General features: G+C 46.4%; 1 long non-coding RNA gene across 1 annotated transcript; it reads right to left on the bottom strand.

Moving 5' to 3' along the window:
- Nucleotides 1–22,963: 22,963 nt before the first annotated feature.
- On the bottom strand, nucleotides 22,964–25,948 carry LOC149338720 (uncharacterized). The gene is made up of 2 exons (XR_016283748.1): nucleotides 25,888–25,948; nucleotides 22,964–23,134 (listed from the first exon to the last, which is right to left on the bottom strand). It is a non-coding gene; the product is annotated as an uncharacterized LOC149338720 (long non-coding RNA).
- Between the last annotated feature and the right edge of the window lie 1,205 nt (nucleotides 25,949–27,153).

Genomic DNA, 27,153 nt, shown 5'->3' with positions numbered 1-27,153 from the left:
GTGTACATTTGTGTCTTTTCATGCCTTGCTGCTGTTGCCCTGTAGAGGGGGGCGGTGGGCCTTTTTCAAGCTGCCGTTTACGAGCAGCTTTTACCCACAACTTCCTCCATCATACCGATGGAAATAAAGAAGATTATTATTATTATTATTATTATTATTATTATTATTATTATTATTATTATTATTATTATTATTATTATTATTATTATAAAGATGCAAAGTAACGCAAATCCCGAATAAATATTACTCCTACTCACCAATGGGACAGAAACGTGTTGGCTAAAGAAAAGGGTTCTCCTTAAGAACAGCGCAGTCAGGCACGGAATGAAAGGTGATTGGGGCAACGTTTCGAGATTAGAAACGGGCTGAGTGGGTTAGGCAACAAACGCGGGATAATGACATCCTAGTCGAACTCAAGAGGAAGAAATGGGATTGGGCAGGCAGGCAAGATAAGCGGTTTTCCTTAGCGGTCACACTCTGGAATCAAAGGAATTCCATGAAGTTTGCGGGGCAGGGTTGCCGCACCTGCCGCGGGACAGGGTTAATTGGTGAGATATGGGAGAGGCCATTGCCCTGCAGTAGGCGTAGACAGGCTGGTGATGATGATGGGGCTTTGGAGCACAAGGTTTATGATTCGGCCGAGGCAATTAGGGGTCGCAGGTGGATTTTTTCTGCTAGAAAATAAATGGGCTATTGGGTTTGTTGCATATCAGTCGGGGTCGGAGGTGCTTACTATGTTCCTATTTTATAAGTGATGGCTACAGATGCGACGGCTCATGAGGACACACTTTCGCTGAAGGAAGGGACGCAATGAATCTGAAAAACAGACGCCTCCCGATGAAGCCTGAAAGGATGTGGGGTGAACCAGATTTTTGAAGCGGTGCTAAGGTATGCCGCAACACAGCATTCCTCCTGCAAACATTTCTTCAGATAGCTTTTCTAGACTTCTCCACTGAAGTACAATGGCCTTTCTAGAAAAAAATACTGTTCACTGGTATGTAAACAATCTCTTAATTTCTGGCCGCACTCTTTCAATAGAGTTTGATTTATAGATAAATGTGTACTGGTCCAGTAGGTAGAGGTCCGTGGAGACACTGATTATTTTATATATTATTCTTTGTTACAGTTTTATAGACCACTATTATACTTATTATACCTCCGGTAGGCAATTGTCTATAGATGGTTTGTTAAGAGTCTACAAAAGCTGCAAAATACCGGCACAGGTTCCACAACTGACACGACGATCAATATGCTAGCAAAATTAGATTATATAAAAGCTATCCATTCTGGGTATACGCATTGCTTCCGTGAGAGAGAAATCACCCCTTTATAGCGGGTGTTCCACTAAAGATATTCTGCAATGTAGGCTTTTTGAATTTTTTTCTTTTCGGCAGAGCATTGCTAGTGGTCTCATGCGCCATACTACAGTTGAGCACGGTTTAGGTGTCCGCTAAGATGTGACACAGTTACAAAGCCAATTCCCTCCCTCAGAACAAATTTTTCTACCAAAATTGTCAGGGAGTCGTTCGTCGTACAGCGCTCGCTTTGGTCCCATGCGTGTGTGTGGGATGTGTCATCCAGACACGTGGGTGTGTGTGGGTGTTCTCATAGATCGCGCCATTTTCCTTCCTTAAAAAAGCAATGCTCATATCGAAATTGACCCGCCACGCTGGCTCAGTGGTTAGCGCAAAGTTCTACACAGACGCTGTTCGCAGGTTCGAACACTGCTGCGTTTGGATTGTGGTGGTGTTGATAAACATATTTCCCTTATGCTGCTGGGCTGGCAACCATTCACGAAAAGCCAGAATACTCTGCACCTAGTCGGACAGGTGTGTGTCGACACCCTAGAAAAAAATGCACAAGAGAAGTCCAAATAGTACACAACCAAATATCTCTGGAAATTTTTCATGTTCACCATCCAGGGCAAACAACAGATCGTCAGTTATCGCCAGGGTAAATGCCAGAGACAAATGACATAGATTTCACCATTGAATAGTATGCAGCACTCTCCACCGCAGTTCATATGATGCGGACGCGGTTGTCAGAAACAAACCTTGCAAGTCGGTAAAAATTGCTCTATCTGTAAACAGTTTTTTCCTAGAAACACCTTAACATGGTACGAGAACGTGGAACCAAGCATACGGCGTAATATTAGCAGCAATTCTTAGCACATTTGTCGGAAGCCCGAAATAATACGTAAAATCCTACATCCGGAGATAAATGCAGTCGTAGAATTTTCAAGAGGTACACACTGAAGGTGGTGCCGGCCTACACACTTACATCTAGCCATTATGACCGCTGAAAGCTTCTATGAAGACATGGCATCCGCAATAAACGAAGTAATATCACAGTACACTGTGCTGATTATTGACCACAATACGAAGGTGGGCAAGAAGCAGGCTGGAGACCAAGCTGCAGGTGACTATGGCTTAGGGTCAAGGAATAGCAGGGGAGAGTTATTAGTAGAGTTCGCCGATAGAAATAATTTACAGAACGTGAATACCTTCTTCCGCTAACAAGAAAACAGGAAGCTGTCGTGGAAGAGCCTCACTGGGGAGACTAAAACTGAAATAGACTTCATTCTGTGCGCTCACTCTGGCATCGTAGAGGTTGTGGAGGTCCTCGGAAAGGTCCGTTGTAGGGACCACAGAATGCTAAGGTCTCGTATTGGCTTAGATATGAAGAGGAAAAGGAGGAAGCTAGTGAAGTGGAAGGCATTTAACGAGGTAGCGGTAAGGACAGTAGAGAAATTGAGGATTTCGCTGCAGAACAAGTATTCCGCTTTAACTGAAGAAGACGACCGTAATGTTGCAAAAATGAAAGATAAGCTCCCAGGTATCGTTGCGGAGTGCGCTGAAGTAGACGGTAGGATGCTTCCGCAGGAGCCCAGCAAGTTACCTCAGGAGACGAAAGATCTAAGAAACGCCAAAGCATGAGGTCATGAGGTTGCCGAGATAAGGAAGTTTAATATGGAGAGAATCGAGCATGCTCTAAAGAACGCAGGTAGCCTAAAAGCGCTAGAGGATGAGTTAGGAATAGGTGAAAAGCAGATGCATGCATTAAGAGAGAAAGAGGGCATTGTCATTAGCAATATAGATGAGATAGTCAAGGTAGCTGAATAGTTCTGCACTAATCTATAGAGTAGCCAATGCAATGAGCATAATGTTACGAAGCAGATGACGAAGAAGCGGGCTGTGGCGCGGGACGGAGCGCTCGCGCTAGGCCCGCAGCCATTAAAATCATATTTCATCGGTCATCATGTCATTCGGTTCCTTGTTGGATTGCCACCACGTATCATTTGGTGTGAGGTGCGGAATACATAGTCGTCTCCCTGGAGCACCGCCGCCTTCTGCTCGCCTTGGTCGGCGGCCTAGGGGCATGGACTCCGCCGCTCGGCTCTCCCCAGCTCTACTTGACCATAACTGACCACCCGCTCCCCCCCCCCCCCCCCCCCCCGCGCCCCGTACCCAGCACCGCACATAAGACACGGCGACCAGGACCAGACCCGTTATCACCCGACGACGACAGGAACCAAGACAGCACCCCCGCCCAAGCTGCACGGCGAGTCTATAGATCTTGACCTTCGGCACTGGGCGAGCGACCGCTGGCCGTGAAGCTCTGGGGGAAACTCTTTATCAGACCATCTCATCTATCGTGGTGGCAAGCCTTTCATCTTCTTCTTTCCTTTCTGACCATCCTCACCGTCAGCTCATGCTTCAGAATTCACGAAATCCATCGGGACGATCGCTCGGTGGCCCCGGGTAATGTTACGGAGTAGATGACGAAGAAGCGGGCGGTGGCGCGAGACGGAGCCCTCGCGCGAGGACCGCTACCGTTAAAATCATATTTCATCGGTCATCATGTCGCTCCGTTCCTTGGCTTGCCACCACGTATCAATATTAACGAGACAGAGAGTAGCACACAGCAATGGGACATACCGCCAGTAAAGAAAAAGGAAGTAAACTCTTAACAGGAATGGAAGGGGCACAGCAGATGATGAGCACTAGGTAACAGCATATTTCGTGGGTTAAGGAGGGGGAATCGTGCTAGAAAAACTAGCCACTCTGTCTGCGCAGTGTCTTGTGACCTCGAGCACACCAGGAGCTTGGAAGAACGCGAATATTATTTTAAATCAGAACAGAGGAGACGTCAACCACTTAAAAATTAAGGACTGTTAAGCTTCCTGACCGTCGCCTACCCGGTACTTACTAATTCAATCGTTAATAGTGTCGGGGCTACTTAAGACTTCAATGAACCAAATGATCAGGCAGACTTTCGAAAAGGATGCTTCACAACAGGCCACGTTCACACCATCAATCAGGTGATACAGAAATGCGCAGAATATAACCAACACCTATATATATATAGCCTTCATTGATTAGGGGGAATTGTTTGACTCAGTGGAAACATCCGCTGTCATGCAGGCATTGCGGAATCATGGTATCAATGTGTGTTATGTGCAAACATTGGAAGATAGCTATAACCAAAGCGGAAAGTTGGCCAAGTTGGATAACGCTCATGATGTAAAAAATAGCGCACAGGGAACAAAAGGGACGGAAAGTAAACGACGCAGACAAGCGCTAGCTCTTGACTTTCCGTCCCTTGTGTTCCCTGTGCGCTATTTTTTACATCATGATAGCTATAACGACCGCGCAGCTATCATAGCCCTTTGTGCGACAACATATATTTTTTGCACGAATTATAAAAAAATTTTTATTACACTTGAAAATGAGGTGTACAGAAATGATTCTAAACAAATTTCACAATTTTATTATGTATAGTTAAAGAAAAAAATATGGGACGCATTTGTCCCATTGACACTAAATGGGAAAATGAAATGTGGGACGTATTTATCCCATTGACCTACACGGGTGCCACACTAGGTTAGTTCTGACTAACCACTTCATGGAATGATCCAAAACAGGTCACACAAAGCGGGACTGAGCATGACTTGCACAAGAAACTTGTTCGCACTTCTTTCCCCCTCGTGGAACACCAACGGCATCTGCGCCTATTTTCCACTTTCACAGGGTTGTGCTCTCTTCCCATGAACCGAACTTCATCCGATACGCCAACCATTTTGTGGCCATTTTTTCTACCCTCCTTCTTCATTCTGAACGGCTTCCTGCTGCCGGTGGTTCTGAATGTCTGGCCATTGATGAGTTCCCGTCCAAGAACCAATCGAAACCATAAGTAGGTCATTGGATTCACAGCATTTACTTGAATGAACGCGTTGACGATGGCTGCATCGAGCAAGAAATAAAATATTCCTTACCAGGACTTTTTGGACCTCCTGTCAGCTCGGTATGCATTGCGCTTTTGGTCGAATTTGTCGACTCCTCCCATCCAAGTGTTGTAGTCGGATATAGCCTTTGGACACTGGACGGAAACCGAAGACCCATTTGCAAGCTTGCGGACAACTTCTTCTGTGTCCTTTGGGTGGTGAAATTTCGATAAAGCATGCACATTTTTTGTGTCACGCCACTGATATGCAACAATGCTTCCTTTTGATCGCCAGATATATTCTCCTTTCTGGAGTTTGTTGTCCATTTTCAATTCATCAGGCAGATCCTTCCTGTTTGTCCGAACTGTACCAACAGCAAGAATTCCTTTCTGTGCAAGGTCCTCCATGAGGCGAGTGGAAGTGAAAAAATTGTCAAAGTAGAGTTGCGTGCCAGGCTCAACGCCTTCTGCCAGAGACAATACGACGTACTCTCCAAGTGCTTGGTTGGCAGGACGCTTCGCATTTTTTCCTTCATACACCTGAAACGCAATCAGGTAGCCGGTTTCTGAATCGGCCCGGCACCACACCTTGTAGCCGCGTTTGATGGGCTTCATTGGCATGTATTGCTTCAGAGATGATCTTCCTTTGAATAGGATCATACTCTCATCTATAGCTTGATGAGCCGATGGCGTGTACTCTTTCTGAAAACATTTGTTCAGAGCATCGATGAGAGGGCGTACTCTTGCCAGCCGGTCATATCCATCTTCGCCTCTTTTTTTTTTCTTTCGTGTTGTCACTCAAATGCAGGCAATTCATGATGGATTGGAATCACTTGAACGACATGACTTTTGAGATTTCTGGTGCATTGAAAAAGTTATCGCTGCTCCAGTAAAGGTACAGCTGATGTCTCGGGTTTACACTCATGAGAATCAGAATGCCGAAGAAAGCCCGAAGCTCATCTAACGTGATCGTTTTTCATTTTCGCCGGTTTTTCTGTTCTGCAAAGCGGTTTGTTTCCTCCACAAGGAGCTGCATTACTTCGTCGTCGAAGTAGAGTGAAAAAGCTTCAATCGGTTTGGATGGCAACTTTTGTGACATCTCAGGATCCCATGTTTTTGGGATTTGCAGAACTTGGTCTGGCTCGTCACAACCCCATGTGCCCGGCGTTTCTTCCTCATTTTCCACGATGTTGTCGCACAGGTCTAGCGATCTTTTCCGCCTCTTTGTTTTCTTTTTTGTATAGGTTGCCTTGCGCTTTGCCTGTCTGCTCGTTGACGCAGCCATTTCATCTGCACTGGCATCCTCATCTGTACTTGGAGGCGCAAGCTCGGGAATGACATTCTCGTCTGTGCTTTCCTCATCCGAATCATTGGAGTCCGGATCGTCCGGTATGCTAAAATAGAGCTCGAAAGCTTCTTCTTGTGATAGAAATCGCTTCCCTGCATTAGAAAGCAACGACAAGTTCTAGATCAAATAATTCGAAAATTACCGCTAAAAATTCTGCCATTAGGCTTAACAAAATGTGCAACTTTTTTCAGCATGGTATTGAAAATTTGCATTTATCTCATTATATGTAAGCTCAAATCTCAGAAACAAGAGCTGATTTTAATCCAGGGTTGTTTCTCTGAATGCAGAAAAAAGGAATTACTTACCAGGCATGTTGATTTTCTTTTCTGCCGGATCGCATATAGTCGAAAACTTCCAATGCATCAGAAAAAAAAGAACGAAGTTTCAAGTTCTGGACTCACTGCCTCATCTAGTGGAGGCTGCTGAAACTACATTTAAAAGAAGTACTGAAACCTCTCAATAGGTGGCAGCACATCACAAGAATGATTCCGGTTTCCTTCTGCTTCGTACGAGCCCTTTAGAGTGGAGCACTATGTGGGACGTATGTGTCCCACTGTCCCACAAAGGGATAGTCCTCCTGACTTCGAGCCTGGGCAAACTGTTTGAGCTTGTCATCCTCACCCGTCTCACGCAACACATGGAATCCCATGGACTATATCCCCATACTATCCCAAGTAGCACAAACGGGGCTCGGAATTGCGGGCCCTCGTGGGCCCCACACGGGCAGCCCATGGGGGCCCGATGTGGGATATGTGCGGGATTTGCAACTCGGCATCGCGCGGGACCCACAGGGGCAGCCCAGTGGGCTTGCTACATAGGACCAGCAGGGGACCCCTATGGTCTGCATGCATAAAAAAGATACAGGGGGCTTTCCTCGGTCCATTGTGGGACCCATAGGGGCAGTAATGGGCTTCTTAGAGGGGACCTCCAGGGGGGCTTAGGCGGCAGTGCAGCGGGGACCCGCACGGGCTAGCCCAAGTCCGACCCACATGGGCAAGCCCAAGTCCGGCCAACGTGGGCTAGCCCAAGTCCGGCCCACATGGGCTAGCCCAAGTCCGGCCCACGTGGGCTAGCCCAAGTTCGGCCCACAGGCAAACACACATAGACCAAGAAAGAGACAGGACACACACCAGCGCTGAATTCAGCGCTGGTGTGTGTGTCCTCTCTCTTTCTTGGACTTGGTGTGTTCGCGCTGTTGAACCATCATTACGAATATACACTAATTAGCCCAATCTGGACCTCATCCGCAGGCAAAACAGTCCACTTTTGCTTCTCAACCGGTTTTCCTTGGGTGATGGCTCCCCCTCCCAATTTCTCCTCCTTGTATGAGACACCTCGGTGCGCGCTATCTTTTTCCCATTGAACATGAAACGCGAGCTGTGATGCATTCCGGGAAAGGTCTAGTATTGTACAGTCGCAGGTATTAAGCGACAGCGTAAGGAGCTCGTTCAGGTGAAATCCCGGCTCCGCCCATCGGAAAAAAACCCAAATTCCTGTAAATAGAAAAAGAAAATAGCCCCACTGCGCCAGGTGGGCAAGTAACGCGTATGCCACGAAGGTTTTTGTTTGTTCTTTATTCCCGTAGGCCACGAAGGGTAACTGCTTCAGGCGTGTTTGGGCGACACCCATTGAACGCGTGGTCGGGTGTATGGCTTAATAACCTGTGTTTGTGATGTGTTCTGGTCTGACAGTAGTGAAAAAAATATTAGTGTCGTGTATGGGGGCTTAACGTCCCAAAGCGACTAAGGCTATGAGGGACGATGTAGTGAAGGGCTTCGGAAATTTCGACCACCTGGGGTTCTTCAACGTGCAGAGACATCGCACAGTACACGGGCCTCTAGAATCTCGCCTTCATCGAAATTCGGCCGCCGCGGCCGGGATCGCACCCGTGTCTTTCGGGTCAGCAGCCGAGAGCCGTAGCCATTGAGCCACCGCGGAGCCAAACAAATATTAATATGCAAATTACGCGTCAGAAATTGGACGGAATGAAAAGGGGTGTTATGCTGCTTCAGTGTACTGGAACAAATGGTGTGTATGTGTAAAAGGGGCTTACTATGCCGTGCTCTGTAAGCTAGATAAGGATTGATCATAGGTAATCAATAATTGGGATTGTAATCGACGATCGTTATCGGTAAAGTGATTGTGGATTGGTAATCGCTAAGAAATAAGAAAAAGAAAAAAAGACGAAAAGAAGCTACCGGGAATCTCACGCAGCGGAAGGTGTACGTCACATTACTTAAAAAGAGATAATGCGTGCAAAAGAAGACAGGACGAAAGAGAAGGCACGGACAAGCCAGGCGTCTCATGACGCCTGGCCCTGACGATTGGCAATGCTCACTATCGTGAATGCACCTCACGCCTTTCGTATTGAAATCAATATTGTGTTTCAAATGTGTGTCGTAACATTGTTGGTGTGTAAACAGGTTGCTCGGACGATTGCAATGCTTGCTTGGTCATCCTCCTTTATTTACGGCACATTCCGCAGCATCGATGCGATGCGTGATGTTTGTTCAGGGCCTTGAGCCGCTCCCCCTCAGGACGCTCGTCGCTGATTGCGCTCGCACGTACGCACCATATGCTTGTGTAAAGAAAGAATACACACCACGAAACAAATTTTAGTCTGTTACTATGAAGGACAAGAAATTGCGGTATGTAACAGAAAAAATTTTTCGGTACTTTGTCTCTCTACGCTGTGCAATCTAGAACTGGCTGGTTCAAAAAAGACACTGAACAACTAGAAAGTTTCTGTTCACGCCGAGCTAATAACTGAGACGGCGGCAGTACTCAGACAACAGAGTGATTTCAAATGCGTACTTACGTCCTAGCAGCACGACGTCGCCGTCATAAAATCCGCCATCTCCGCCGTGGCCTCCACCGCCCAAATGTCAGTAAATGTCACTGTTCACCCCTCACGTCTTTCGGAGCGAAGTTATTCAACACTGAGACAAGGACGACAGGGTTCCACCATACTTGCACTAGACGTACGCATGGAAGGCGATGTCATCTTCGATCGTGGATTGATCAAGCAACACGAGGAAAGGCACAAAAAACTGTATAACACAAATTCAACGAGGACTAGCGAGTGCCAGCGTGTTTTTGCAGCTACCTTCATCCCTTGACACTCAACCCAACCGCAGGAAAGAAAAACCTGTTCCAAACAAACGCAGGAAAGGCGGGGGGGCAGCGACCGTACACAGTGAAGAAGTAGAATCGGAGCCCCCTCTCCACTTCATGGAGCGTCGCGGGGAGTGTGGTCGGGAGGGCGGTTAAAATGTTCCGTAGGGGGTTGTAGAGTGAGTGCCTACGCACCATTTCGGGGAACGGGGCTGGGAGGGACGACAGACACAGAGGAGCCCTCGGGGAAGCAACAAAGGCAGACAGAAAAACCAGGGTTGAGCAGGTTTTTTTTTTTTGAGAGTGGACCCATCAAAAGCAGAGAACGCGGTGGTGAGAGGAGAAAAAAACTTGAAAAAGAAAGTGCGCAAAGACAGGTTACTCGTGTGACGTTTCTACAGGAGTTTGTTTTTATTTTGTTCTCTATAGCACTGTACCTTTCCGCTAGCTAACCTTTTCTTGTTCGTCGATAGAAATGTTCTCGGCGATTTGTGATTAGTCTCTCTTCCTGATAGGGTGAAGGGTGGGGCAGCTCGCGATGGCGCTTGGCCAAGTTGCGTTATCAATGTGCGATCACTAGACGAAGAAGACGCGCAAAGAATGCCTGCACAAAAACCGAGAATTTTGTGTCTTGATCGATGCGTCGCTACAGACTGCTGCTAGCGGACATTAACAAAGCTGCTGCAATTAACGCGACAGTAACAAACCTTTTGCTGCCTCAGGCGCAGTCGCCGGAGGCTCGCTATGTTCATCAACTAGTCATGAATTCCATGCGCCACATGTTGCATGGAGACTACGAAAGCGCTTGAAGTGCTGGCGTAATTGAAGTGCGTTGAAACAAGCAAGAAACCTTATCCTGGCAGCTTTCTCCGCGGCGACCGCAGCACACCAGAAAAAAAATACGATGCGATAAACGCAAAAGAAGCACCAGCAAATCTCAGAAGCTGGTTATTTTGTTATTACGACGTTCAAAGAGCAGCTCTTCGTCAGAGTGAAACGTGCAAGGTCTTGCTATTTGGTGACGCTTAACCCTTTTACCTCTGATGTAGGATATGCAGGCAGACTAAATGCAAGAATGTCAACTCTTCCCGTGTACAACTAGTGTACGTGTGACTGTCGATAGGTTTTGCCCGGCAACTCGCTAATGGCGCATGAAGTTTCTGCACTGTGAAGCCCAGAGTAGTCTGCGCAGGATTTACGAAGGCTGCTGGCGGATATAATACTAGCCGTTTGCCCGCACACTCTGTATGTCTTGCTACTGCGCAGCTCACGCCTAGGCCTTTTCTACCAGATATGTACGATACAGGAGGGGAAGATGTTGGAATCGCAATTGTGCCCATGCCTAGCCCATATATTTTCTATGCGGGACCAATTTAGGCTACAGGCGGGAATACTGGTGTTAGCCCACCTACAGCCCAATTGGTTCCTAACGGGCGCTGCACGGGCAGCCCCTGTTGGGTGTGCCCGCACTTCACCGTCATGTAGCCCCATCTTTTATGCACACGAACTGCACGCAGCCCATGCTTATCCCTTTCATACCCGATTTAGAATAAAGGCGGTGAAGACGTCGGAATGGCAAATGTGCCCATGCCAAGCCCACGCGGGACCTTCGCCGGTGTTGCTAAGGCAGCCCAAACTGCATGCCTGAAACGCTTCGCCACTGTGAAGCCCATAGTTTAGCCCCTGTATTCCCTACGCGGGACCCATGTCGGCTGAAGGCGGGAATACTAGCTCTTTGCCCACACAAAAACACTGCGGCTCCCTCATGGTGGTGTACGGGCAGCCCCTTTTGGGGTTGCTCGCGCTTCACCATAATAGAGCCCGCATCCTAGCCCGCATGTATCTGCGGTGGGACGTACGTGGGCTGCCCAGTCTGTTTAAGCCTATGCCTAGCCGAGGAGGGTCCCATTCGGGCTCGAAGTGGGCAGCCCCAGCGTTTTGTGCGAGCACTGCGCCCACGGGGGACCCCTGTGGGTATACTGCGGGCAGCCACCAGCCCTCATTGCCCATGTCGGACCCGCATGGGCCCGCCACCTTGTGCTACTGGGGATGGTAAGATTTCGAACCCATCTCTCGGCACAAGACGCCCTGCTACAGATTTCACACGCTATCCTCAATGACATGTTACATCACACCAGAGCAATCCTGGCAGTCGACCTCACCAAAGCATTTCAGAAAGTTACGCACAACGCCATGCTGCAGGGCATCCAAGAGCTGCAGTTGGGGCCTTAGACCTACAACTATACCTGGGACTTCTTAAACGGTCGCATCGCCTCCGTGCATATAGATGATATATAGACCCTCTCCTTCACGCTCGGTAACATTGGTACCCCACAAGGGGCGGTGTTATCTCCCTTCCTCTTCAACCTCACCCTCATCCCCCTGGCCAAGACTCTCAGCTGCATCCCGCACTTAGGACACACACTTTACGCGGATGATATAACGGTTTGGACCACATACGGCACGGATGGCGACATAGAATCGACCCTTCAGGAAGCCGCCACAACTATAGCTACTGACGCGGCAAACATTGGGCTTCAATGCTCCCCCACAAAGTCGGCACTCCTCATAATCCGCCCGCGGCGCGTCCCTACCTCCTCCATCACGATTTACCTGCAGGACACTCCCATACCGCAAACACCTACCCTCCGCATTCTGGGCCTGCATTTACAGGACAGGGGGAAAAACGACCTTACCCTGAAAGCACTAAAACAGTCCACTTACTCTGTTATTCATCTTCTTAGAAGGGTTTCACATTACGAGCCGGTCTAGACGAAGCAGACACTCTCAAGGTGCTGCATACCTTTCTTTGTACTTAGTCGCATTCTTTACGCCACTCCTTACCTGAACCTCTCCTGTGCGGATAAAGATAAGACCAATGCTCTAATCCACATGACTACCAACTACCAAAGCAGCGCTCAACATACCAAAGAGCACCAGCACAGACAGGCTCTTAAAATTAGGAATGCACAACACTATACAAGAACTTATAGACGCACATCGCTACACACAGTACCTTCGTCTGGCTAGCACGGAAACCGGACGATATATACTGGAATATCTGAGAATTCGCATACCCGCACACACTAAAGACTCAATCTCTCTCCCTCGAGCAATACACACCGCGCTTATCCTCAAACCACTTCCTAAGAATGTCCGCCCTGAATACCATAAATCCCGCCGAGTCGCGCGAGCCAAAGCTATCCATAAAGAATATGGCACTTCCGAGGATGTGCGCTGGCTGGACGCCGCGTGTGGTCCAGACCGTTCAGTAGCTGTGGCTTACCAACCAGCAGCCCCCCCACTTATACATTTCATAGACCCTCCTTGTGCCCCGGATGAAGCAGAGGAAGCAGCTATAGCAATAGCCATCGCCCAAACCAATGCGGCTTATATAGATAGCGATTCCAAAACAGTCATTCTCAACTTCGCCCGCGGACGCGTCCATCCCCCCGCGCGGCAGATATAGAGAATGTGCACCCTACATTCCGATAGGCGTATTGAGCCCGTCTGGATGCCTGCTCACTCTGGCAATCCTGGAAATGAGGCCGCCGATAACATAGCCCGAGGACTTATTTGCCGGACAAATGGCGACCCCAGCCGGGATTTCTCGTGGGAGCGGGCACATACGTTCTCAGAACTGACTCAACAACACGCCTTGCCCGTCGAGTCTATCCCGCCCCCCCCCCCCCCCCCCCCCCGCCTATCCCACTCCCAACAAATCCTCTGGAGGCGACTCCAGACCCGAATTCTTCCTACCCCTCAGCGTCTATCCTACTTCCGCCATGTTTCACCAGAGTGCACTCTCTGCGGAGAATCGCACGCCACCCTACACCACATCCTCTTCGGCTGCCCTGCCGATCCTCCCCCGCAGGGACAGCCCGCCATCGGTACATGGGAGGAATGGGAGGCCCTCCTTGCGTCGCAGGACCCGGACACGCAACTTCGCTGTGTGAATTGGGGTGCCAGTGCCATGGCCCTACGTGGCCTGCACACATGCGCGTAATGTGAGGGCTGTTCGGTGGCCCTGAGACCTTGCACGGTCCAAACTCGCTGGCATAATAAAGTTTTCCATCCATCTATAAAGTCAACGATAAAATTCTAATAAAAAAGCGTATCGGGCAGGGAGGCACAATCTCCCCAATGCTATTCACCGCCTGTTTGCATGTGCTATATCGAGGCCTCAATTGGGATCAGTTGTGGATAAGAGTTAACGGAGAATATTTAAGTAATCTGTGATTCGCTAACGACATTGCCTTGCTAAGTCACTCAGGACATGAACTGCAGAGCATGATCAAGGAGTTAGACAGGCACAGCAGAGCGGTGTGTCTAAAAATTTACATGCAGAGCAGCAAAATAAAGTTCAACAGTCAAGCAACGGAACAGCACTTCGCAAGTAGTGGCGAGGTGATGGAAGTAGTAAGAGAATATGTCTATTTAGGGCTAATAGTAACCGCTGATCTGTATCATGAGAGAGAAACTACTAGAAGGATCAAAATTAGGTGTAGCGCAAATGGCAGCTTCTAAAAGCGCTAAAGGAGGAATTAGGAATAGGTGAAAAGCAGATGCAGGCATTAAGAGAGAAAGAGGGCACTGTCATTAGCAATATGGATGAGATAGTCAAGGTAGCTGAACAGTTCTGCACTAATCTATAGAGTAGCCAATGCAATGAGCATGTTAACGAGAGAGACAGTAGCACACAGCAATGGAACATACTGCCAGTAAAGAAAAAGGAAGTAAACTCTCAACAGGAATGAAAGGGGAAGAGCAGATGATGAGCACGAGGTAACAGCATATTTCTTCGGTTAAGGAGGGGTAATAATGCTAGAAAAACTAGCCACTCTGTCTACGCAATGCCTTGTGACCTCGAGCGCACCAGGAGCTTGGAAGAACGTGAATATTATCTTAATTCATTACAAAGGAGACGTCAACCACTTAAAATTATGGACTGTTAAGCTTACTGACCGTCGCCTACCCGGTACTAACTAAATTCAATCGCTAATAGTGTCGGGGCTACTTAAGACTTCAATCAACCAAATGATCAGGCAGGCTTTCGAAAAGGTTGCTTCATAACAAGCCACGTTCATACTATGAATCAGGTCATACAGAAATGCGCAGAATATAACCAACACATATATATAGCCTTCATTGATTAGGAGGAATCGTTTGACTCAGTGGAAACATCCGCTGTCATGCAGGCATTGCGGAATCATGGTATCAATGTGTGTTATGTGCAAACATTGGAAGATAGCTATAACGACTGCGCAGCTATCATAGTCCTCCATAAAGTCAACAAAAAAATTCTAATAAAAAAGCGTGTCGGGCAGGGAGGCACGTTCTCCCCAATGCTATTCATTTCCTGTTAGCATGAGCTATATCGAGGCCTGAATTGGGAGCAGTTGTGGATAATGGTTAACGGAGAATACTTAAGTATTCTGCGATTCGCTAACGACATTGCCTTGCTAAGTCACTCGGGACATGAACTGCAGACCATGATGAAGGAGTTAGACAGGCACAGCAGAGCGGTGTGTCTAAAAATTTACATGCAGAACAGCAAAGTAAAGTTCAACAGTCAAGCAAGGGAACAGCAGTTCGCAATTAGTGGCGACGTGCTGGAAGTAGTGAGAGGATATGTCTATTTAGGGCAAGTAGTAACCGCTGATCTGTATCATGAGAGGGAAATTACTAGAAGGATGAGAATCGGGTGGAGCGGAAATGGCAAGTTCTCCCAGATTACGAATGGCAGTTTACCAACATCCCTCAAAAGAAAAGTCTACTACTTCTGTCACCGGTACTCACCCATGGGGCAGAAACGTGGAGGCTAACAAAGAGGGTTCAGCTTAAGTTAAGGACAACGAAGCGAGCTATGGAAAGAAAAATTCTAGGTGTAAAATTGAGAAATTCGAAGCGGGCTGAGTGGTTCAGGGAACAAACGCGGGTAATGACATTCTAGTTGAAATAAAGAGGAAGAAATGGGCTTGGAAAAGTAGCCCCGATTTTGGGATCGGGTGGTAATAAACTGGCAGCATATTTTTCGATTTTTCAGCGATTATTTCTTGCTGATAACTGGTTTGGTTTGGTTTCTGTAGTTTAACGTCCCAAAGCGACTAAGGCTATGAGAGACGCCGTAGTGGAGGGCTCCGGAAATTTCAACCACCTGGGGTTCTTTAACGTGCACTGACATCGCACAGTACACGGGCCTCTAGAATTTCTCCTCCAAAGAAATTCTAGCCGCCGCGGCCGGGATCGAACCCGCGTCTTTTGGGTCAGCAGCCGAGCACCATAACCGCTGAGCCACCGCGGCGGCTTCTTGCTGATAACTGAAAAGTCAACTAACGAGATGAGGGCAGTGGAGAGTCATCTGATTTTTGCATAACAGCCATTGAACTGAGGGCAGTGATTATTATCGAGGCCAGTGCCTTTATCTGCTGTTCCTGTATTTTGAAGACGTGCTTGCGGTAGTCCTGAGGGACATGTATGTATAGGATATGTCTTGATGTACCTCCGGAGCCAAGCTTATCGGCCAGCTTGGCGACTTGAATTGAAGCTGCAGTTTAGTGAACGAGTAAAGAACAGACGCACTATTAGGAACAGTAACCTCTTTGCAATTTGGCTGAAAACATGAAATGTTAGTATTTCTTTGGGCGTAACGCTGAAAAACGGAAATAGCAAGACCAATATGCGTTAAGCGGATACCCGGCGCTCTAGGAAATTGTCAAAGCTGATGCCCCGTATATAAAAACTACAGAGAGAACATGGCAGCTAGAAAAGATTTTATCTTATTGGCACTTGATTTGTTACGCTAATTGCTGTTTATTTGTAATCGTAATTTGCATTAACTTGATGGACCACAAATATGAATGGAGATGGACACCTTGTCGCCTTTTTCTGCCGTGTTTTGTCAGAGTGACCGCGGCTTTCGGTGTAATCTGCCAGTATTCAATGATAGGAAGGCATGTAGTGAAATGCATGTCGCTGTGATGGAATTGAGGCATGCCTTTCTATCTTCCGCCGATCTAAGCAGCTAATGTAACGAGAGCTAGAGTGGGGGACTGTGATAAGGGCAAAAAAAAAATATAGTTCTCTAAAAATTCAATTAAAGCGTTACATAAACCTCGCGTCTATGCGAAAACAACAAATCGTCGTGCATGTGTGCCTCTTGAAAGGCAAACATAATCGCACCTGTGAAGCGCAGTCCTGCGCACTCTTGAAAAGTACGCGTTAGCGCTTTTAGGAAAGCGATCTTTATTAGCCACGAGCTCCTGGTTTTTAGGCAGCTCCTCTGGGCAAAAAATCAGGCCTTTACAATCTGACTATTTGTCTGCCGAGAAGGCTGTTTTCATCGAGCATTTTTACTCGCCAATGTTAGAATTCTGTTCGTACACTGAAGCGCGTATTTCGTACATCCGATTCCTCAGACCCATTTCCTAGGCGATGGGTCTGAGGTGTCTGGTGTCAAAACAGTTGTTTAATATACGGCAGCTGCCATATATTAAACTATATTTGATACATATTGTGGCACATGCTACTTCTATGCAGGCTAAACGAATTAATATCGATTTCTGCTATAAGTATCGAGCCAAGATAGGCTTATAACTCAACATAATGTGTGTTATTTTCGTCGCAAATATCCATGCGAGGCAATCAGACCGCGTTAGTGTGAGGCATTGGGTTATTCTCCTGTATATGACAATTTTCAGCGAGCAGAGGTACGCCAGCGCAGAATACGTCTTACACGTACGTCTTATATACGCTTGCGCACACAACGTCTTCAGCCCCCTCCGAAATTTTTTTTTCACTCGCCGCTGACCAAAACAACCACCGGCACCGGAAGTCATTCTGGTTTTTGTCACCTACAATGCCTTTTTCAGACTAGAAAAGACATTTTGGCGCGAACATTGCTAACTTCGGTTGGATTTTGGGGGAACGCCTATCCACCTGGAGTCACATAACCCAAGCATCAGATAGCATCATGATCAAAGTTACCATGCGAATACGAAAATATTGAGGACTACAATAACTGATCTTGACTGACCTTGCTTATATTCAAGCCCTGCCCACGCGGCGTTTCCCAAGTACACCCTCGGATATTGGTTAATTCAACTTGCGGCATCATTCGTGGCTTTCGTTTTTCCTTGTCTTTCCTTTTTAACTAACTGCTTTTACTTTTTCTTGAAGCAAAGGAAATACCCTTGTGTAATTATGGGTGCAGAATAATTGTACCCGTGCAGGCAGTTAAAAATACGCACTTTCGTATTGATTTCTGCATTGCTCCTCTATTATTCTAACAATATGGTGCTGTCGCGACCACTGCATGGCCCAAGTACATATTGCGACGTAAGCTATCATAGTTTTGTTTTTGCCTGGATCGTGTGTCTTTCCATGTGTAAAGCATACTTCCTGTGATTGCGCAAGATGTTTATTTGCCTTGTTTCACGCTTTGTATAGAGTGACTTTTGCTTAGATACGTAGATTTAATGGAGACGTACGTGTATTTAAATATCTTGTTGCGAGGTTTTCTGTATACATAAAGTGACTTGCATTGACACTTTTTTGTCTTTTATCAAGTTTTATCTTCGCATTTCTAATACTACATTTCATCTTCGCTTTTCGAATGTATATTTTGCAGAACTCCCCGTTTGTTCATGCGCTCGCTGTGGCGACTAAAATTTCGGTGAAATTACTCGCAATACAAGACCGGCGGCAGCTGCTGCTGCGCTGTACACTGAAACGAAGGACACCGTCATTGAGATTTTTTCCTGGCCGTTGCATATGTGCGAAAATGTAAAGGTTCTTGAACGAGAAAGATTCATTCAAATATTTGTCCTCTATCCTTGACAATGTCAAAGCCTTTACGTTTTTCATATCAGCGGCATGCACTGCTTTCCTGGTTTCGGATTGATATAGTTCTAAACTTTGTGTGATATATTCTTTACTTATTAAATACGGAAAAGCATGGAAGCATTGGTATCAGACATGTCTGCCATGGTTTTTAAGACATACGAATGCATTCTTTTATTTTAAAAAAATACTTATTTGCCTTTCCTAGGCAGTGCGTTGCGTTATCTAATACCAAATGGCATTATTAATATGGCAATGAAGTTATTATTTTTGCGCTTGATCCCTCCACAAATTCTATGAGGAGACCGCGCTGCAACATGAGCCCCTCCCCACCCCCCTCCTACCCCTCCCCGAACAAAATTTCTGGCTACGCCACTGGTTGGGGAAAGCGAAAACACCGCTCAGTGCGTCAATGCTACTCATCCTCATCATTAGATAGCAATGAGAATTCGGGAAAACAAACGAAGACGAAAGATAACGGTGGTTTTCGCCATGCAGTGGGTTACGCGAAAGCTCAATAGGCACTGCGGCAACGCAGGATTTCATGGCGCGCTGGAGACCATTGCGGAAAGGTAGTATCTCTCTTCCAACCACTCAAAGCGTTCTCGATGATTAGAGTAAGAAAAACAAAGTCGCAGGGACCCTAGGTTTGGGTGCGCGCGATTATTCCAATCACAGCGCGAATAGAGAAAGATACAGCTGTTACCTCTTAGCGCTCTAACCGGGAAGGCCCTGAAGTCCCCACGCATCAGCTCTGTGTTCTTTCCCTTCCCAGGTTCCGTTACTCAATAAACAACTGGTCACATCCGGACTACGTGAAAATCGGCGACTTTCGTGATGAAGCTCCAGTGGCGGCAATCAAAGTCAACCACGGCACTCACGGCAAAGGTCTGCCAACCCCCAAACCAGGCGATTACTTTTGGATCGAATAATTCACTGGAAGTGAAATGTTTCAGGCAAGTCATTGTACAGGGGCTACGGAAAGAAACGCGAACAGAGCGGAGCCTAGGCGCTCCACTCTTCGAATTTCCTTTCACCGCGCTTTTAATTGGTTGTGGAAAGAGAACTTTATTTTTTTTTCGAAAGCAACAAAAATACAAAACAAAACGGTTGAACTCAAAGGTCTCATCAATCAAGCACATGCGCAGTGCCGCTGCACTCACGTGAGTAGGCCAGTAATGAGGCCGACACTCGACCCTCCGCGCAGGGCGATGAAGTACGTCGACCACTTGCGCAAATGCTCAGCCTCGCTCATTGACAGTGCGTCCACGCATGCTTGCTCAAAGAGGCGCGTGCGGAGGCGCTGCAACATCGGAAACATCGCTCTTTGCGGACGGCCATTTAAGGAAGCCACTCCGCGCTGCCGCCACAAAACGAACATGCCGACACACAAGAGCATATTTGCAAACAGTTCGCGTGAACTAGTGCGCGCTTCCAGGCGGGTTACAAACATCCTTGACACTAGTATCCAAAAGGTGCACGCCACTACACAGTCGAACATTGCGTGCCGCAATGTTTCTAAGAGACCTCATTGCGAGCATCGGGCCCGCAAACAAAAATTTTTGTTTCTTATGGACTACCATATTAAACAAAATATTTTTTAAAAGTAGAAGCTAGCAGTGCTCCTTAACGTTTTAGCAGATTTTGAGATCAGTCTCACAATTCTGCATCACCAGCAAACGACTTGAAAAGGAGAAAAATAGTTGCTATCTATAAACCTAGTAAAATTCATAATTCATTCAATTATTGACCGATTTCACTTGCATCAGCAAGAAGGAAAGTATTAGATCATATCATATTTACTCGCCTGGTCAGCATTCTAGATAATATGAAGTTGTCTTCCACATTTCAACACGGATTTACCGAACAGTTCTTTAACATAGTTTTTTTTATTCAAACACACCGTCCCCGTGCTGTTTTATTAGGTTTCCCTGTAGATTGCCTCTTTCTGGACCTCCTGTAACTCATTTCACTATATAAACCATTCTATTATTATTGGGTAAAATGGGTTCTCTTAACGTTCAGCCAACTGTATTTGTCTGGATTCACGCTGTCTTTTCTACCCGTGGTGAATATGTCTATGATATAGGCGCTAATTCCCCCCTAGCATCCGTCAACTCAGGAGTACCACACGGGTCACTGGTCTGTCCTGTCTCTTTGCAAATATAGATAAGTGGGAGACTTAATGTAGCTTCATCCTAACTATCTTTTGCGCTGGTGACTGTGTGATATACCAGAAAAGAAAAAGTGATACTAACCTCATCGAATATCTCTCCACACCGACATGCATAACGTGGGGAACTGGCCGAGCAGAAGATTAAGATGTACCCATTGAACAACTAAGTGCGGTTGAACTACTCAAGAACCTGGTTACAGAGCGAAAGCTATTGCGTATCGGGCAACAATACGCAGCTTGGCGTCTCTAACGTTGAGTCCGTTCCGGACACTGGATAGGCAGGCGCCCACCCTGCCACCCTGGATGTTGGAAGTTAACTGTTGATCGCGAGATGCTCACCCAAAGAACGCAACGAGCTACTGCTGCTGTGCCGTGTGTCTGACACGACGTTGTCAGCGCTAACGCATGCAGCTCACATCTCTCTCTCACCATCCCACGTACATCAAAGTGCTATTCAGGCGTCCACTGACCCAGGGAGGCAGTTATGTGCCTAAAACGGTGTCAACGCAAATGGCAATGAACACAATGAACGCCGATGGCCTATGGCTTCCATGCCGCGTTTCTGATACACCGTTGTCAATGCCAACGCTTGCAGCGCAATCTATCACTACCGCCCCGTTGCTTTAAGCGCGACTAAGGTGTCCACTGTCCCAAGAGGCCAGTTATGCACCTTTGCTTGTGAAGCTGAAGCTTTTAATCGTTTTCGTAGTTTAAAGCTTGACTAAGGTGTCCCCTGCCCACGGTGGCTAGTCGACGAAGCCTGGCTTCTTTCAGTCTCTCAGACTCACTTTCCATATCTGCCGACGAATACCACCGAGCCGCCACTTCTATATATACGATGCAAGGCCGGCGCCTCCTCTGTTGTTGCAACGCGGTTTCACCGGCTCCATCTCTGACGTCATGGAAGATGGCGCGGCGAGCACCGCTGCCGGCTGCTCTCAGCCGCGGTGTGGCCACCGGCCAGAGCGAAACAGCGCAAATACGGGCAATGAATCTCTCGCTGGAAAAATTGTAATCGATGCGCATTTCCCGTTTTAGTACAGTGTGTCCTACATACCCACTTAGCAAACTTTCTGAGAAATTGATAACATCATATCGCTACGTTGCCTTTCAGATAACTGACACAATTTTCTTGAATTCGAACTCAGGGTTCCCAGCATACAAAAACAGCAGAACTCTGGGACAACTGAAACGTTATTTTGTTCTTGGGCCTTTGTCAGATAAAATACCACTCTATAAAGCTTTTCTGCATCACACAATATTGGGCCAAGCGCTAGAAGCTTCAATTCAGTACGCTGGCAATGAGACTTTCAATCTCGGATTAAACGGCGGGTCGTGCTTTAGAAAAAATGATTTCGGAGCGATGGCTCTACTCAAAGCAATTCTCGAGTTTCAGACTGTGCGTTCGTACGCCATTGAAAGCATGAAAGTATGAAAAGGCATTACTTTATAAAAGAAGTTCCGCTACTAGCCCGGTCAGAACGCGTTTATCAGTCAAAAACGGCCTGGGAGGAAAATTGAGATTGTACAATTATAAAAATAGGCAGGCAATCTTGCACGGTGAGCTGTCAATGTTTATTTTATGTTCATTAGGCGAGCTCATCACGATTCCTCCTGTGACCAAGAAGAACCCTGCCTTGAAGCGTTTGCTAGCTGCTCAACTGTACACCCTTATAAAAATTTCTATAGACAGTCCATAGACTGTCTATAGACTTTAGTCTATGAAGTCTATAGACTGTCTATAGACAAATCCTTTAGACTGGTCTATAGACAGTCTATAGATTTATGGCCATACACTTTTAGTAGACTTTTGTCTATAGACAGTCTATAGACAAATGTCTACTGAAAGTCTATAGGTCTATAGGAAGTCTATAGACACAGGTCTATAGACAGTCTATAGACGATCTATAGACTTATGGTCATACATTTCCTATAGAGCTGTCTATAGACCGTCTATAGACACTTGTCTATAGACGGACTATAGACGACCTATAGACTTATGGCCATCGACTTCCTGTAGATTACTGTCTATAGACAGTCTACAGACAAAAGTCTACTGGTCCAGTAGACATATGTCTATAGACTGTCTATAGACATTCCATAGGTGTGTGGCCAGGCAGTGCTATAGACCTTTGTCTATAGACAGTCTATAGACCTCTGTCTACTAAACTTTTAGTAGACCATTATCTATAGACTGCCTATAGACTGTCCACAATCATTGAAAAAGGTCACCAGACAGAGTTCACACATGAAACAATCAATATACTTACAAATTTAGTTTATTTCCAAGCTATCCAGGCTGGGAATATGCAATACATGCACCATAAGAATGCACCACAGTAACATAAAAGTTGAAAGTAACAGTCCGGCTAGTTTCCTCAGAAGCATTCTTGTGGCCTGTTGTCTGCAGTAAATCATCCGGACATGTTCACCTGTACAGCACGAAGGAAAAAAAATAATATAAGAGGAACTGAAAAAAAAAATTCCCATTCCATCTCTACACATGTGCTTTACAATGCAAGGCATATCCTGGCTATGCCATTCTAGATAGGCAATCTTGATCTTTTGGTGTGGTTTTATGGGGTTCAAAGACCCAAGGCGACACACGCTACGAGACGCTAAAGTGAAAGGCTGGGGAATAATTTCGGTCACCTGTGCAGAGTACACATGCCTTTAGCATTTTGCCTCTATTAAAATGCGACCGCCTAGGCCGGAATCGAACCTGCATCTTTCAGGTCGCCATACGAACATGATAGCCACTGAGCTATCACGCCGGCTCAATCATTTCAGTAAATACACTACAGATTATAAGTGTCGTCATAAAACATTGTAACAAAGACCCCTAATCCCTGGAGCACTCTACTCTGAATCCAGTACTAATATTGATTTCTGTATGGCAATACTGTTACAGCCAATACTGATCTCTTAATGGCAATCCTTTTACACTATTTGTAACAGAAGACTTCGAACAATTGTGCCACATATCTGCATTGACTCGCAAGGAGCTGTTAAGAATGCGACCTCCATAAAATACAGATTCAGTGCACCTTACAGAGGGATGCAAAAAGGAGAATATTGCAGCATTTATTCTTATAACCGCTATAGAAGAAGCGCTTCAGAATACCTTGCGTGAATTAAGCCTGGTACACTCGGCCAACTTTTAAACTGGCTCGGGTGTTGCATCGCTAAATGCACCTTGTAAAAAAGGTGCCTTTCGGCTACACTGCTGGCATATTCATGCTGTAATTTAACGAGTGAAATGTCATTTCGTGGTTCCTTTTTGTTCATATAATGTTTGAGTGCAGTACTTGCGTATTTAGATCAATGTTATCAGAAACATTCGTCTGCCACTACGAACAGCTGAAACAAGCGGCATACGCAGCAATGGATCTTGTCCATATGGCCTCATCCTCTGGGTAAAGTACCACTCCTTTCATGGCGGACAAGTCGTTTACCCAGATTAGTGCAAATACGCCACCATAACCATTGCTGCGTATTCCGCTTGTTTCGGCTCATCGTAGCGGCAGACGATGAATATTTCTGATAACTTTGATCTAAACATGCAAGTACTCCAGCTCAAACATTATATTAACAAAAAGAAACTATGAAATGCCATCTCACGCATCAAATTACAACATGAATATGCCAGTAGTGTAGCCAAAAGGCACCTTTTTACAGGGGCATTTAGCGATGCAACACCTAAGCCAGTTCAAGATTTGGCCGAGTGTACGTAAGCCGATACTCAAACGGGCACAAGCTATACAAAACCAGCAGGCAGAAGCAACCAGTTCACCACAGATTTGCGCCAATAACTTGAAGCACAAAGACGGAACAGCATACTCGTACATCTGCGCGCGCTCTTAGAAACAAGCGGGTTGCAGCGCTTCCATGCCGCGCTCATTATTCAGAAAACTAATACAGTACACAGAGGCTGCAGCTGCGCCGTTTCAAAAGCAGTCGCGAGGTTGAGACAGCAAATTACTGACTGTCACGATAAAATACCGCCTGAAATTCACTTAGTTTTTCCTTCAAGTGCAGCTCCAACAGCGCAGTAAAGAGGTGTGTTTCTTGCATGGAGGCAGCCTAAGCAAACGCTGCTAGAAAACTCAGCGAAAGCATTGAACGTGCTCAAAGCAGGAAGTACTTCAATGAAACAATTAACGCCTTCAACAGGCGCAGCTATAATAACACGAGAGCTTAATTTAATTTTAGGCGCAAATAAGCGGCGAGTCACATCGGCGCTTTCGTAACGTAGCAGTCTGAAATCAGAAACACATACTTTGCCTCTCGCGCAAATGGTATTCTAGAAATCTGTGCACGCGTGAGCGGGATTCATGAACGAACCACTCGGAACGAAATGTAAGCCACCTCTTGTCGAGCCGACCTTTACCCAGCTTTCAAAATGAAGTGCCCGCAAGCCAGCGGCGGCGGCCAACGGCTCCGATGACAGACACGGACGAATCCATACGTGTGCAACGAAGGGGAGATGGGATGAAGCTCGTGGGTTCTTCGCGGTGTTTGAGCACGACGGCCATTCGCGCCGGCAACGAATTTTATTCACCCATCAGACTATAAGCATTCCTCCAGCGCCGCTTGAATACAACTTTGACAAACGTCTCGCGCTCCAGTCTATAGCGTTACAAGACACCTTTGCTGAAACGTCGGCGTCCACGACGCGCACCGAGCGAGCGTCCATACGTAGCAAGCAATGCACACCTCAAAAAGAACAGCACTCCATGGTCCAGAGAGGCGATAACACAAAGATAAGAAAACAAATGTAATCCACCACTGAGCGAGACTGTATGTAAGTACGTTTTCGGAGGTGCAAAGTAAATTGAGCTCACACGGCGCTAACTAACACAAAGTTTCATTTCGGCCGTCATTCACAGGCTAAACGACATTTCTGGCCGCGCATCTACCTTGAAACACGAAAAATCTAGTAGACAGCTCGCGAGGAGCGGCTTATCATCAAGGACATCGCACAAACTGCCTTTCCGCGCGTTAGTAAAGACAGCGGGACAGAGATAAGCGGCATTAGTCGAGAACCCGATGGCTTCCGCCTTAGAAACGAAGATAGGACAAGATAGGACGTTTGTAACTGCGCACATAATCTGTTCTGCACACACAGCTCTGCTTAGAGTGGTTTAGGAGACCAAATGAATAAAATATAAACGTGTAGACTTACCGTAAGCGGACGATGAAGCTGGATTTTGAAGAAAACGTAATCCGCGAAAAACACTCCAACGACATTGATGCAGCCAGGCACAGGGTCGCTAGCAGCCCGAATGATTTTCCGCCGTCTAGCGGTAAAATGGGTAAAACGTGAAACAGAAACCCATTTCACGGTCGTATCTTTATCGCTCGCACTCTTGCCGTGTGCAGCTTGATCTGATATCCAAGACCACAGAAGGCAATTGGTTTACAAGCTTAAATTCTTATTGTTTTCGTGAAAACAGAACCGAAATCTAACTTCTTGTCGGTATACGCGCCGCATCTCTCACCGAATAGTATGCTGTACAATTCTCAAATAATAATTATAAGGTTGCATAGCACAACGTCTTTTTTGCATGTGTTCGTGTTTAGAAAACTGATATGCGCCACATCAGCGTGTCATCGGCTCCGAAGCAACAGGTGCAAGGGTAGGAACGAAAAAATACTGGCTTTGTGACTGTTGCGTCGCAGCACTTATTCACGTGAATAAAAACTGCAAAGGTAGAAATGGCAGATGTTAATCGCACAGAGGACCAGGCTCTTTGAGATTAATCTAAAGTGTTTCTAAGGCATGGGCGCTTCCTTGAATTCTCACACCCGTATTTCCCCCTTTATCTTCAGGACGTTTTAAAGAGAAATGTAGAACCTTTGATGAAATGTTTCTAATTTCAGCGCGTTGGACAGTAACGATCGAAAGATGGAATGGAATTGTGTAGAGCGATTCCTTTAAGGGACAGCGTATTCGTTCGATGTAGTACGGTTTGCGGGCGCCCTTAGTTCAAGAACGGCTGCCTTTCCTCGGCTTACTTGTTAGCATTAATATCTAATTGTATTGACAATATACGTCACGGTATAACGAAAAGGAGCTTGTCAATGCTCCTGAAAACAATATACAGGAGGGTGTTGTAATGGCCTTACGCAATACTTTTTAATTTCCGTAATAGCGAAGGAGGTGAGGGACTCCCGACATAGTTGCGGTCACTAGATGCAGGTCCCCTCAACATGCAGTGCAAAAATGAATTGACATTGTTCTGGACTTAGTCGAAAGTCATTGTATCGAATATTGTTGGATAAAATTACGATTGTTATAGACTGGTCTATAGGCAGTAGACTATCTATAGTGTGCAGTCTATAGACGAAAGAAAATTGAGGTAGTTGTAGACTGTAGTCTATAGAGAGTCTATAGACCGTCTATAGACAAAAGTAAATCGAAGCAGCTATAGACCTTGATCTATAGAGA

Source organism: Amblyomma mixtum, chromosome 6 (assembly GCF_055824585.1).
Source record: "Amblyomma mixtum isolate Tamu chromosome 6, ASM5582458v1, whole genome shotgun sequence".
NCBI lineage: Eukaryota > Metazoa > Arthropoda > Arachnida > Ixodida > Ixodidae > Amblyomma > Amblyomma mixtum.
Note: the sequence above shows the minus strand (reverse complement) of the source record. Positions and strands in the feature narration are given on the sequence as shown.